This window comes from Callithrix jacchus, chromosome 14 (genome assembly GCF_049354715.1).
Source record: "Callithrix jacchus isolate 240 chromosome 14, calJac240_pri, whole genome shotgun sequence".
In the NCBI taxonomy this organism is placed as follows: Eukaryota; Metazoa; Chordata; class Mammalia; order Primates; family Cebidae; genus Callithrix; species Callithrix jacchus.
In genome coordinates this window covers 69,828,404-69,842,202 of record NC_133515.1, presented here as the reverse complement: position 1 = coordinate 69,842,202, position 13,799 = coordinate 69,828,404, and positions in this window count along the sequence as shown.

The window sequence follows — 13,799 nt, the reverse complement described above, 5'->3', positions numbered from 1 at the left end:
GAGGCAGAAGAATGGACCAGTTTCCTCGGGGATGGGAGAGCAGAGGAAGGGTGCAGGTAGGGTAGCTAGATTCCATGACGCCCTCGATAAGTTGCCAGATGCCAGCTGGGGAGCTCTCAAGAGCCAGAGACCGGGGGAAGTCCCGTCTTCGGCTTCCGAGGACCTCGAAGCCTGGCTGCAGTGCTCAGCCTTGGACCCCGTGGTTCCGCGGCCGGACGCCCCTAGGCGTTGGCCGTGCGCACTCAGGCGCAAAGCCCTACCGGTCGGAGGCGGAAGGCAGCGCGCTCCGGGGCCATTGGCGGGTTTTTGCTGCCACCTCGCGGCGATGGTGCGTAGCATGCGAACTCTCCACGCCACGGACCTTGGCAGTGCTCGTGGGTGGTTTGGGAGGCCTTCCCTGCTGCGCTGTCCTTTTCTGCTCTAGTTTTCGCAACACCTCTTCCACCGGGATAGCCTTCTTCTCCTCTTGAGGTCTGCGATAGACTGCGCACTGGCATATGCCAAAGTCCACCATTTTGCGAGGATAGGACCCTTCATCCTAGCCTGTGAAATTTGGGGTCACCTTTCTAGCTCTTTTCTCTTGCTCTACTATTTGATCCCGTAGCTGTCCGCCTGGACTTGCAATAGGTCTCCTGCTAATATTTCTCTTCTTCTGCACTATTAACTTCCTCTCTTGCAGATAGATACCTCCAGGTCTCCTGCAGAAGGAGTGTGGGGCCGTCTTCCACAGTGATGGCCTGTCTGGTGGGAAGCCATGCGGGACTAGCACCCTCTCCTCCTTTCCACAACCGCCTGCTGAAGGCCTTCCGTGAGCCCGACGCTGCCACACCTTAAAGACAGCCAGTGGCAACCTAGACTCTGCCCCTGCAATTATAGTTTAATGCAAGCAGAGAGATGCAATACACAAATTATAATTGAGGCCGCCATATGGAGGCCTGGACAAAGTGGGAACCCAGAAGAGGGCATCTGAAACAGATCTTGATGGATAAGCCTGAGTTTTCCAGGCTAGAAAGGAGGGAACGACAGTCAAGGGACTGGGAAGTGTGTGTCCAAAGACGCTTGTGTACAAAAGGGCATTGGGTGCTGAGATGGACAGCTGTTTTCTGGGGAGCTTCACAGTCTGGTGGTGAAGACATTGCCTTGCCCTGGACAGCATAGCCAACCAACTTTGCTGAATGTATTGATAAGAATCATCAAGCGTTGGCGGTGAAAGGAATATTTGGAGTTGCTTATTTTCCCATTTAAATAGATAAGGAAACCAAGACTCCGGCTAAGTCTCTGGCCTTAAGTACACAACTAGTTAGGTGGCTGATATATATCTCTCTAGAGTCCACCATGGTGCCTTAGTGAGGCTGGGTTTCAATGCCAGGCGGTCTGGAAAGAGGAGGATGGTGGCGAGGGTGAGGGGCAAGAGGAGCCATCACAGGGACTTTTCCTTTTCTCAGCTACAGTTTTGCCATCTTCTCTCTTAGGCAGCATAAATACCAACCCTTACTGTCTTCTCTACAGATGCAAACATTCTAAAAGCTTTGGAGTTTTGTTTGTTGGTATGTTTGCTGCCAAAACTACTTGGCAGCCAAACCTGACCTAAACAGTATGAAGCTATTTATAGTCTTTATTTATGCTGCTTGGCATAGATTGGACGTTTCACTGCAGAAATGCTAATGTGTTGGATTACAGGTGCTGCTCTGGACTCACTCGGGTGGTGTTATGTAATACAGAATATACGACCATTATATGTACCTTTCTGAATCTCCAAAACTATGAATTTCTGAAGGTTTTTGGAAAGGAATTGTGGTCCTTTGGGATTGAGCCTGGATTGCCTTATGAGAAAGAGGTTCATGGTGGGAGAGGAAGTTGGGAGAGAGTGGGAATTTAAACAACGTAATGAGATAAACCATGATGGGTAGTTTGCAGGAAGAGTAGGTCAAGTTAGCTGTAGGGCAGGGTCACAGGGTCAGCCCAGCAAAGCTGCTGGCATCCTGGAGGGCCTCCAGGACTAGGGTCTCACATTTCTTTTCTTTCTTTCTTCATTCTTTCTCTCCCTTCCTTCCCTCCCTCCTTTCCTTCTCTCCCTCCCTCTTGCCTTCCCTCCCTCCCTCCCTCCCTCCCTCCCTCCCTCCCTCCCTCCCTCCCTCCCTCCCTCCCTCCCTCCCTCCCTCCCTTCCTTCCTTCCTTCCTTCCTTCCTTCCTTCCTTCCACAGAGTCTTGCTCTGTTGTGCAGCCTGGAGTGCAGTGGCACAATCTCGGCTCACTGCAACCTCTGCCTCCCGGGTTCAAGCAATTCTCCTGCCTCAGACTCCCAAGTAGCTAGGACTACAGGCGTGCACCACCATGCCCAGCTAATTTTTGTATTTTTAGTAGAGATGGGGTTTCACCATATTGGCCAGGCTGGTCTCTAACTCCTGACCTCGTGATCTGCCTGCCTCAGCCTCCCAAAGTGCTGGGATTACAGGCGTGAGCCATCATGCTGGCTTAAAAAATTTTTTTCTTTTCAGACAGGGTCTCGCTCTGTCACCCAGGCTGCAGTGCAGTTGCACAATCACAGCTTGCTGCAGCCTCACCCTCCAGGGCTCAAGCAGTCCTCCCACCTCATCCTCCTGAATAGCTGGGGAAAAAGGTGCACACCACCATGCCCAATTAGTTTTTGTATTTTTGTAGAGATGGGGTTTCACTATGTTGCCCAAGCTGGTCTCAAACTCTTGGGCTCAAGCAGTCCTCCCACCTTGGCCTCCCAAAGTGCTGGGATTACAGACGTGAGCCACTGCACCCAGCCCTTGGATTCTATACAAGCTGGAGAAGGTAGATAAGATCCTGGCTATAGGCATCCAGGGGTGAGAGAAAAAGCCATTGCCCTGTGGAAACATTTATCTTTCTGGATGTCTTCCTGCCCATCCAAACAGTTGGAGGACTTGACCAGTCCCAGGACTCTGTCTCTAAGTATCCTCTCTCCTCTGCAACACATTCAAGCCCAGGGTAGCTTTCTACTGGACATTTCATGTTGAGTTAGCCTGGCTGACTCTCAAGCCAAGCTTAGTCCACTGCAAACTGAATGGCATCTCATGAAGGTCCAGGTTATATCCAAACAGGGAAGAGATCATGGGAGCTTGTCCAGACTTCCTGTGGTCATCTTTGCCTATCTCTAGCTGCAGAACTGGGCCCCTGGTTTCATGAAAGGGGCTGGGTTATGTTCAGACCTAATGTGCTGCCTGCCCCAAGGGTGTGGCCTTATGGGTGAAGCTCCAAACAGTTCTCAAACCCCATGAGTATGGACTCCATCCTGCCAGCTCTTCTATCCCTGGGAGCCAGAGTATCTTGAAACACAGAGGGTAAGCCTCCTCTGTTTGGGACCAATTGAGAATTTCAGTGCTTGCAAAAATAGAGAGTGGGCTGGCTGGGGACGCCAGCTGGGATGAAGTCCTGCCTGGAATGAGCCTGAATCTTTCTTCCTCTTATTCTTTGTCCAGTGACTTTAGATCTGAAGGTGACACTGCCTTAGTCAAGGACCTTTGGGATAATCCTTAGTGAACCAATGGATGAGACCTTCTCAAAAACAATCAGAAATCTAAAATTCCCTTTTTGACTTGTGTGAGTTCTAGAGCTCTTCCTTCTAAAGGGAGGATGAAAATGGAGGAGGAAATACTCAAGGCCTGGGAAGGTTGTGTGTGTGTGTGTGTGTGTGTGTGCGCACGCGCTCGCGCGAGCACGCGTGTTTTGAGTCTTAGTGTTGCTCTGTCACCCAGGCTGCAGTGCAATGGCATGATCTTGGCTCACTGTAACCTCCTGGGTTCAAGCAATTCTCCTGCCTCAGCCTTCTGAGTAGTTGGGATTACAGGAGCCTGCCACCACACCAGGCTAATTTTTTAATTTTTTTGAGACGGAGTTTCACTCTTGTTACCCAGGCTGGAGTGCAATGGTGTGATCTCGGCTCACCACAACCTCCGCCCTCCTGGGTTCAGGCAATTCTCCTGCCTCAGCCTCCTGAGTAGCTGGGATTACAGGCACACGTCACCATGCCCAGCTAATATTTTGTATTTTTAGTAGAGACGGGGTTTTACCATGTTGACCAGGATGGTCTCGATCTCTTGACCTCGTGATCCACCTGCCTTGTGCTCCCAAAGTGCTGGGATTACAAGCATGAGTCACTGCGCCCAGCCCCAATTTTTGTATTTTTAATAGAGATGGGGTGTTGCCATGTTGGCCAGGCTGGTCTCAAATTCCTGAACTCACGATCCGCCTGCCTCGGCCTCCCTGCATGCTGGGATTACAGGTGTGAGCCACTATGCCTGGCTGTGTGTGTTTTAATTATAATAAAATACATACAGCAAAATTTACCGTTTTAAAGTGTACACTTTGGTGGTGTTTATTACATACACAATGCCGTGCAGCTGTCGCCACTATCTAGTTCCAGAACACGTTTATCATCCCACTGTATGTCACCCCTGTGGCCAGTTCTCCCCACCAGCCCTGGGCAACCAGGAATCTACTTTTTGTCTATATAGATTTGCCTGTTCTGGACTTTTTTTTTTTTTTTGGAGATTGAGTCTCGCTGGAGTGCAGTGGCTCAATCTCAGCTCATTGCAACCTCTGTCTCCTGGTTTCAAGCAATTCTCCCACCTCAGCCTCCCTGGCATCTGGTATTACAGGTGTCCACCACCATGCCTGGCTAATATTTTGTATTTTAGTAGAGACGGGGTTACACCATGTTGCCCAGGCTGGTCTCGAACTCCTGACCTCAGGTGATCCACCCGCCTTAGCCTCCCAATGTGCTGGGATTACAGGCGTAAGCCACCATGCCCAGCCTCTGGACATTTTATATAAATGGAATAATGCAATTGGTGGCATTTGAGTCTGGCTTCTTTCACTTAGCACGATGTTTCTAAGGTTCATCCATTTGTAGCAGGTGTCATACATTGTTCCTTTTTTGTTTTGTTTTTGAGACAGGGTCTTGCTCTGTTGCCCAGGCTGGAGTGAAGTGGCACATGATCATGGCTCACTGCAGTCTTAATCTCCTGGGCTCAGGTGATCCTCCTACCCAGCCCCTTCAGGTAGCTGGGACTACTACGGGTGCTCACCACCACACCCGCGTAATTTTAAAATTGTTTGTAGAGCTGGGGGTCTCCCTCTGTTGCCCAGGCTGGTCTCGAACTCCTGGACTCAAGTGATCCTCCTGCCTCAGACTCCCAAAGTGCTGAGATTACAGGTTTGAGCCACTGCACCCAGTCAACCTTGTTTCTTTTTATGGCTGAATAATATCCCACTGTATGGATAGTCCCCATTTTGTTTATCCCCTCATCCATTGATGAAAGGGAGCTTTTGCTCTTTCCCAGGGAAGGATTGAAGAAAAGGGGATGACCTGGTGGGCCCCATGCCTTGGGCCACCCCAGCTTGCCAGTGGCTATATTTTGGCTGTAGAAGGAAGAGTGATGGGTGTTAAATGTACAGATGGAGTTGGAGTTTTCAGGTCCCTCCTTCTCTACACACATGGTACACACCTTGTTATTTTCCAACAAGTTTATCTGGAACAATTCTACACTGATCCAGGATAAAAAAGAAGACTGGTAGCCACCTAAGGAGGTGAGTGAATCTGGGCATTTGAACCTGGGTTGATGGTGACAGCAGAATCTTTCCTGGGGCAGTCAGTCTGGGAGGAGAACTCGGCGCACACTGAGCTGGGGGAGCTGAGCATCCCCTGACTTCCGGATGTATCCCAAATCCCTGCTGGCTGGTCTTGCTGAGCCCAGGGGCGGATGCAGCGTCCACCTTCAGTGGAAAGAAGAGGCTTGCTTCAAGAAGCTTCAAAATTGATAAAACAAAAATGATCCCTTGCAGGAAAGTCTGTAATTCAGCAGAGATTAGATCTCTGACTAAACTGCCAGCTTGACGTCTTGACTTCTGGGGCCAGCTCTCATTTTTTCATGGTTGTTCTCTCTCAGAGTCAGACTCTCTCCTCGATGCCAGTGCCGGAATTCTCCCTTTCTCCAGACCCAGGGAACACCTGACCCCACCTTTCCAGGTCAGTCAGTTAGGGAGAGATGCTCCCTCTATCCCCTGGATGCCCTGGGGGAATAAAGCCACAGGTAAGCTCCTACAAAGTGAAAACTTTGCATAAGAGAGACAGCTGCGAAGGAGAAAGAAAGTGAACATTTAGGACTGAATGCTTTCTAGGCATCCAGCTGTGTCATAGGTTCTTACACCAGCTTATTTTTTTTTTTTCATCCTTGCAGCATCCTGGGAGATCAGTATTTTTATCCTCCTTTTTGTGGTTGAGGGAATTGAGGACCTGAGAGGTTGTAGGATCCTTGCTAGTCCTCCTGCTCCCCACGAAGTCCCCCTACCATAGAGTAAGGAGTTCTAGTCCAAGTTTTCTTCTCTTCCATCTCCCAGGAAAGTGGAGAGACTGGAGCCCTGGTAGTGTGTATTGGAAAGGAGAATGTGGGTCCCTTGGAAGGGAGTGGCTGGGGGCCTTGAGCTCTAGGGGATAATCCAGGCTAATGCAGCAGTGCTTTTCCAAAGCTCCAGCAGAGACAAATAGAATGATGACATATCCCCTTGTCCCTCTATGGAAGGCTGCTCCCTCCCCAGTGGGGCCAACCTCCATCTGCAGCTGTTGAGCTCTTCCTTCTGTGTCAACGTTCCTCTCTTTTCTCTTTGTGAGAACTTCAGCTCTTTTCTGTTCTTTATGAGATAGTCTCCCTCCATCACCCAGACTGGAGTGCAGTGGCTCCATCTTGGCTCACCGCAACCTCTACCTCCTGTGTTCAAGCGATTCTCCTGCCTCAGACTCCTGAATAGCTGGGATTACAGGCACGTGCCACCACGCCCAGCTCATTTTTGAATTTTTAGTACAGACAGGGTTTTACCATGTTGACCAAGCTTGCCTTGAACTCCTGACCTCAAGTGATCACCTGTCTCAGCCTCCCAAAGTGCTGGAATTATAGATGTGAGCCACCACACCCGGCCAGCTGTATTGTTTTCTATGTTTATGTAAAGTATTGTAGCACTAGAAACTTGTAGTGATGCAAGTTTGGAACTGCACTCCCCAGGAACATCTGGGCTCCTGAGTCACTGGAGAACAGCTTAGAGACAGGGTGGGAACACTAAGCTGAGCTGGGAAGAGTGACTCAGAGATACCAGTCATCATGACCTGTCCAGAAGCAGAGAAAACAGGGGCCCTGCAGATGGGCCAGAGGGAGCTGGGATTTTCAAGTAGCAGGAGGCAGGATGCACTGCAGGTGGTGGGGAAGTTACAGTGCAGAAAGTGCTGCCGCATGGAGCTCTCCTGGCCACCAGAGAGCCCCAGACCACATTCTGCCTGGCTTTACCTTGATTGGGGTGCGTGGCTTATTTCTCCACCTAGACTGGGGATGGTAGTGTTGAATGCACCTTTGTATTGCCCACAGCACCCAACACAAAGCCAGAGAGGCATCTGTTGAATGGATGGCTTAAAAACCAGGCATTACCAGCCTGCCACAGAGTATGCCTAGACAAATCTACAGGTGACCCTGATGGGACATCCAGATCCTGGAGCCGTGGGAATCTCTTGAGGGGATGGGAGAGCACCTGAGCAGAATGTCTGTTGCTTGCAGTAACAGGAGGACTCTCTGGGGATAGCTGTAAGTCCCCTGGGGTGTGTCACACAGGCAAGGGCAGAAGAATGACAGGCGGTACCCTGGAGGAACGCTGTGTGCTGCAGAGGAAGGAGGGCAGCCTTGGTGATGATGTCACCATGAAGCACTTGGAATTGAGACCGAACATCCTCGCTCGGGGTTAATTTGTACCCTAGTACTGAAAGTTCTTCCCTGGTGCTATCTGCACTCATCCTATTTTGACAAACTTTAGAGTAACCCTTCTGTCTCTCCCTGCTTCTTTTTGAATTTAAACATCAAGCATTTGAACGCAAGTCTTCATGTCCATTTATCTCAGTGTAAAGATAGGAATAGCTGGGCCTGGTGTGGTGGCTCATGCCCTCTTGGTACTGGACATAGTCAGTTGCCTGACTGCAAAGCCAGGCCTACCCTGGGTAGAAAGAAAAGGGGTTTGTGACTGTTGCTGGGAGGATTTCTCTGTGGAAGCAGCTGCTGTTTTTCTGAGTGGAAACTTTGTAGAGGGACCTGGCATTTAATTAAAAAACAGGCCAGGTGCAGTGGCTCACTTCTGTAATCCCAGCACTTTGGGAGGCTAAGGCGGGTGAATCACTCGAGGTCAGGAATTTGAGACCAGCCTGGCCAACATGGCAAAACTCCATCTCCAATAAAAATACAAAAAATTAGCTAGGTGTGGTGGCCAGCACCTGTAATCCCAGCTACTTGAGAGGCTGGGGCAGGAGAATAGCTTGAACCTGGGAGGTGGAGGCTGCAGTGAGCCAAGATCACACCACTGCACTCCAGCCTGGGTGGCAGAGTGAGACTCCATCTCAAAAAAAAAAAAAAATATATATAGGCCAGGCGCGGTGGCTCAAGCCTGTAATCCCAGCACTTTGGGAGGCTGAGGCGGGTGGATCACGAGGTCAAGAGATTGAGACCATCCTGGTCAACACGTTGAAACCCCGTCTCTACTAAAAATACAAAAAATTAGCTGGGCATGGTGGCGCATGCCTGTAATCCCAGCTACTCAGGAGGCTGAGGCAGAAGAATTGCATGAACCCAGGAGGCAGAGGTTGTGGTGAGCCGGGATCACACCATTGCACTCCAGCCTGGGTAACAAGAGTGAAACTCCGTCTCAAAAAAAAAAAAAAAAATATATATATATATATATATATATATATATATATATATGAATAACTGATGTGATCAAGTTGACCTTCCATTCTCTCCACATAGACATGTACTCAATAACTGCCTATAGAGAGGAAGCAGGCCTGGTGGTAGCAGCTCTGGAGTGGGGTGATGGTGGCTGGGATGGGGGTGGAGCTAGGGAGTAGGGAGCTGGAGGGTCTGTCTCCTTTCCATGGACTCCTCCCATCTGGCCACATGGTACAGGCGGGGCCAGGTGATCCCCTACTCCTGGCCAGTTCTGTCCTCCTCGCCTCCATTTCATTTCAGGATTCCTGGCCCCCTTCTCTGGTTGCCAGCCCTGCACCAAGCCTCCCACACATTGATTCTCTGCTGCTCTACGGCATGGAAGACTAGAGTGATGAGCTCTGCAGACTTCATCTTGGAGTCCCTTTTACTTTTTTTTTGAGACAGAGTCTCACTTTGTCACCCAGGCTGGAGTGCAGTGGTGCAATCTTGGCTCACTGCAACCTCCAACTCCCAGGTTCAAGAGATTCTCCTGCCTCAGCCTCCTGAGTAGCTAGGACTACAGGTGCATGCCACTATGCCTGGCTAATTTTCTGTATCTTTAGTAGAGATGGGCTTTCACTGTGTTATCCAGGATGGTCGTGATCTCCTGACCTCGTGATCCGCCTGCCTCGGCCTCCCAAAGTGCTGGGATTACAGGTGTGAGCCACTGCGCCCGGCCGGTGAGTCCCCCTTTCATCCCTGCCCTTTAGTCTCCTCCTTGGTTGTTTGGTTGCATTTTTCCTAATGCCAAGGGGTAGGGGCAAACTTTGCTCTTTTACATCTCAGCATGACCCTGGCTTCCTCTCCTTCCCCCTTCTCGCTGCCTTGCCTTTTTATCCATCTCCCTCTTGCTCACAAGATGGATACTGCCTTGTCCCTCGTAGCTCCAGCAGCCCCATTCTCCATATGCCCCCCTTCTGTTGGGGGCTCCTTCCATCATGTCCTGGCCTTTGGATGTTGGTTCCCATATTACAGATGAGAAGGTGAAGACAGAGAGTGGGGAGGGAGCCTGCCAAGGCTGAGCACTAAAGCACCCTCAGGGGCAAGGCAGCCATTCTCCTGCTGGAGTGAAGGGCCCCCGGAAGACCTAGGATGCCCATGAAGAAGGTCCCCATATATGGGACCTGCTAAAGCTTCCCAGCAGTGGCCACATCACTTCCACACTTCTAGGGCAGTGGTTCCCAAACTTATCTGACCATGAGGGGCACCTGAGGCTCTTGTTAAACAGTCACAGTTCTGAGTCCTTAATGAATTGGAATTTCCTGGTGCTGGAGGTGATTCTTACAAATGGGCAGGATGGGAAATTACTGGTGAGGGCCTTTTTCTCAGTGTGAGGGTGAGGGAAGCATCCTGGCAGCACTGGTGTCTCTTGGGGTCTCATTAGAAATGCATAATAGAGCTTGAGACCAGTCTGGCCAACATGGTGAAACCCCATCTCTACTAAAAATACAAAAATTGCCGGTGTGGTGGTGCTGGCCTATAGTCCCAGCTACCTGGGAGGCTGAGGCAGGAGAATTGCTTGAATCTAGGAGGCAGAGGCAGTGAGCTGAGATCGCACCACTGCACTACAGCCTGGGTGACAGCTCCGACACGTGCACGCACGCACAAAGAAAAAGAAAAATGTATTTTAACAAGATCCCATATGATTTGTAGGCACAGAGTGTCTCTGGGTTGAAAATTCTTCAAGGTGACACTGTGTGTGCCTTGCTTTCCAACCCTTGTAGATTTCTTATTCTTTCTTTCCAGTTGTAAAGAAGCTCGGGTAATTCCTAACCTTGGTCCTCTCATCTCAGCAATCTGCACTCTGGTCTTGCTCCTCTGTGAATTGGTGGTAATAAGAGTTGGCACTGGTTGTGTTTACCAGATTGCATGTGGGGCTGGAAACATTTCACCAAGCTTAGAAATGTGGACTGCCCCTTGCGCTTGACTGCTGCTCATTTTACTCCGGCCACCCCGGGACTCCCCACCTCGTCTGTCTTCTCACAGGTGCTGGCCTCCCCGCCAACCCTGGCCGCAGTGCCTAGGCTGGCTGCCTGAAGGTGGGGCTCTTCAACTCTTGCAGATAAACCCTTGAGAAGATGGTCAGCCTCTGGGGGGTCACTGCCTTGGCCACAACCACAGCTCCACCTTCCCACTCTACCTCTTCTGGTCATGGAAACCAGACACCCAGTCACTCAATGGACAGATGCTTCAAAACTCAGAGAATCATCACAGACAGAGCCCCCTTCCTGGAGGGACAGACCTGCTGCCAAGACCTCAGCACAGAGGGACTGTGCTGGTCCCAGAAACAGCCCACGTAGAAATGGTTTGGGTGATGGGCTGGCCTTGTGAGGGTGGCTGGACAGGGGCCAGCTGCTTAAACATCTTGGGGGTGATGAAGGGTGCCTGGAGCTGATGTGTGTGGATAGAGGTACCATTGTGCCACCAGGCCAGGCAGTCCCCAGCCAGCTGGCCTGACTTATGGATGGAGGACAAGATGAGGCTGCCACCAGCTTTCCCAGACCCTCAGACCCCGTAGCACTTCCTAGACTCAGACAATTCCTCCTCTATGCAGATTTTTCCAATCAGGGAAGCCCCAGGTGGGCCTCTGGAGGCCTGTGTTCAGCCCCAGCCTCTCTGTATTCACACCCTAGACCTTCCTGGCCTGACTCCTTCAATTTTATACTGCATCTTGTTTGTTTCCATAATGTCCTCCTGCATGTCAGATCACATGTCCCCCTTTTTTTTTTTGTCTCAGCAAATAGGATTGTTATATTTACATTATTATTTCATTGCGTTTTATTTCATGGAAGGCAGAGGTAGAGCATAAGTAATGTCTTCCCTGGGCCTTGCTTTCCTACCCTTGTAGATTTCCTATTCTGTCTTTCCAGTTGTAACTATTAATCAATCTACAATCATCTATCATAATAATGCATGTACTTTTGGTCAGCGGCTCTGGGTTCTGCTGACTTAAGTCCCATACACCCACCAGCCTGGAATTCCTTCCAGTGAGGCTACCCCACAGCTTCCTGGGCCCAGCCTTGCTTTCTCTCTTAACCAGGTCACTCTTGAAAAAAGCCAATATTGTCTTCTTGATTCAAGTAGGCCTCCTGGAAAACATTCTTCTGAACAATCCCACAAATATCTATAAATAATTTTCTTCTTCTTTTTTTTAGTTGAATTCTCTCTCTGTCACCCAGGCTAGAGTGCAGTGGTGCAATCTCTGCTCACTGCAATCTCCACCTCGTGGGTTCAAGTGATTCTCCTGCCTCAGCCTCCCAAGTAGCTGGTACTACAGGTGCCCGCCACCATGCCTGGCTAATTTCTGTATTTTTAGTAGAGACAGGGTTTCATCATGTTGGCCAGGCTGGTCTTGAACTCCTGGCCTCAAGTGATCCACCTGCCTTAGCCTCCCAAAGTGCTGGAATTATGAGCCACTGCACCCAGCCAAGAGTTTTCAAAAACTGTGAACCAAAAACCCAGCACCTTAAAGCATGTGAGAAGTTTAACAATTAGACATTCCACATTCTTCATATTGGGGATACTTTGATTCTGGGAGAGCCTTGCCTGGGCTGTTCCAAACCTTGGAAGTGACATTGCAGGTCCACACTGTAGGTTTCCTTTCAGCTCTTGGTCCGGAAGCCTTTGTCATGGCTGAAACTTGCAGAGAGGTGTCTTAGGACTGGGATGACACTGGCTGAGGCCCTCCTTTCCCCCTTTCTACAGCCACACATTGAATTCTTTCTGGCTCTGGGCAAGCTCTTCCCAGGGGATTTGCTGTTCCTGGCTTCTTCCTGTCTTCCTCCTCTCCCCTTCCTTCTTGAGTCCTCATCCTCTTCATCTTCCTCATTCTCTTCTTCTCCCTTATCTTTTCTTTTTTTTAAGTGGAGTCTTACTTTGTTGGCCAGGCTGGAGTACAATGGCACGATCTTGGCTCATTGCAACCTCTGCCTCCTGTGTTCAAGCGATTCTCCTGCCTCAACCTCCCAGAAGCTGGGATTACAGGCACACACCACCACACCCAGCTAATTTTGTATTTTCTTTTTAGTAGAGACAGGCTTTCACTATGTTGGCCAGCCTGGTCTTAAACTCCTGACCTCAGGTGATCTGTCCGTCTCAGCCTCCCAAAGTGTTGGGATTACAGGCGTGAGTCACCGCGCTTGGCCTTCTTCTCCTTTTTCTTGCCCTTCCCTCATCTGCCTATCTGGAGGGCCCCACCCAGTGTTCCTTCTCCCTGGAATCTGAGTTCCGAGTGACAGCCCCCTGCAGGTGAAGGAGCCAGCTCCCCGTGTCCTCGCCTCCCCAGTGTGCCAGCGTCCCTGCCTGCTCAGCCGCCTGGGCAGATGCAGACACCCCTGCATTGTTTCCCGTCCTGAAGATGAGCAGCTGCCACACTAATTGCCACCAGCAGGGGGGCCGGGCTGTGCTCGCACTCCTCCTGCCTATTAGGGGGCTACCCAGGGGGGGCAGTTTTCAGGAGCCGAATGAGCTGAGCCAGTGTTGAGCATTATTCCAGGAATTTTAAACACTCGTTAAAGGCTTTGCCCTGTCTCACTTCAGTACACATCATGCTCCAGTTACTGCTTGGAACTGCGGGGGCATCAGCCCGGGCAGCACTTATCAATATTTTAGCACGAGAAAGGCAAATGATGTTGAAACATTGAACTATATTTCCATCTGTTCAAACTGAAATGAAATAAGCTTCACTCGGGAAATGGAATCTCTCCTCCCCAGCTGCCTTGGAAGCAGCAACAGCCACTGGCCTGGCCTTGGCCCCTACCTCAGTTTCCCCTTCACCTCTCTTCCTGATTAGTCCCCCATGTTCATATCTTAAGGGCATGAAATTGAGCAGGTGTTAGGTTTGTCAGTAGAGTAGGAGTGGCGGCACGTCGAAGAACCTGGGAGGGTCCCCGACTCTTGTTAAAATGTGCCTTCCCCATCGACTGACAGAGAAAAGTGAGGTCAAATGCCATCTGTCTTAGTGCCAGTGGACATCCTCCTCATCCCCTGCACTGGCCTGTTCCAGTGCCTCCAGAT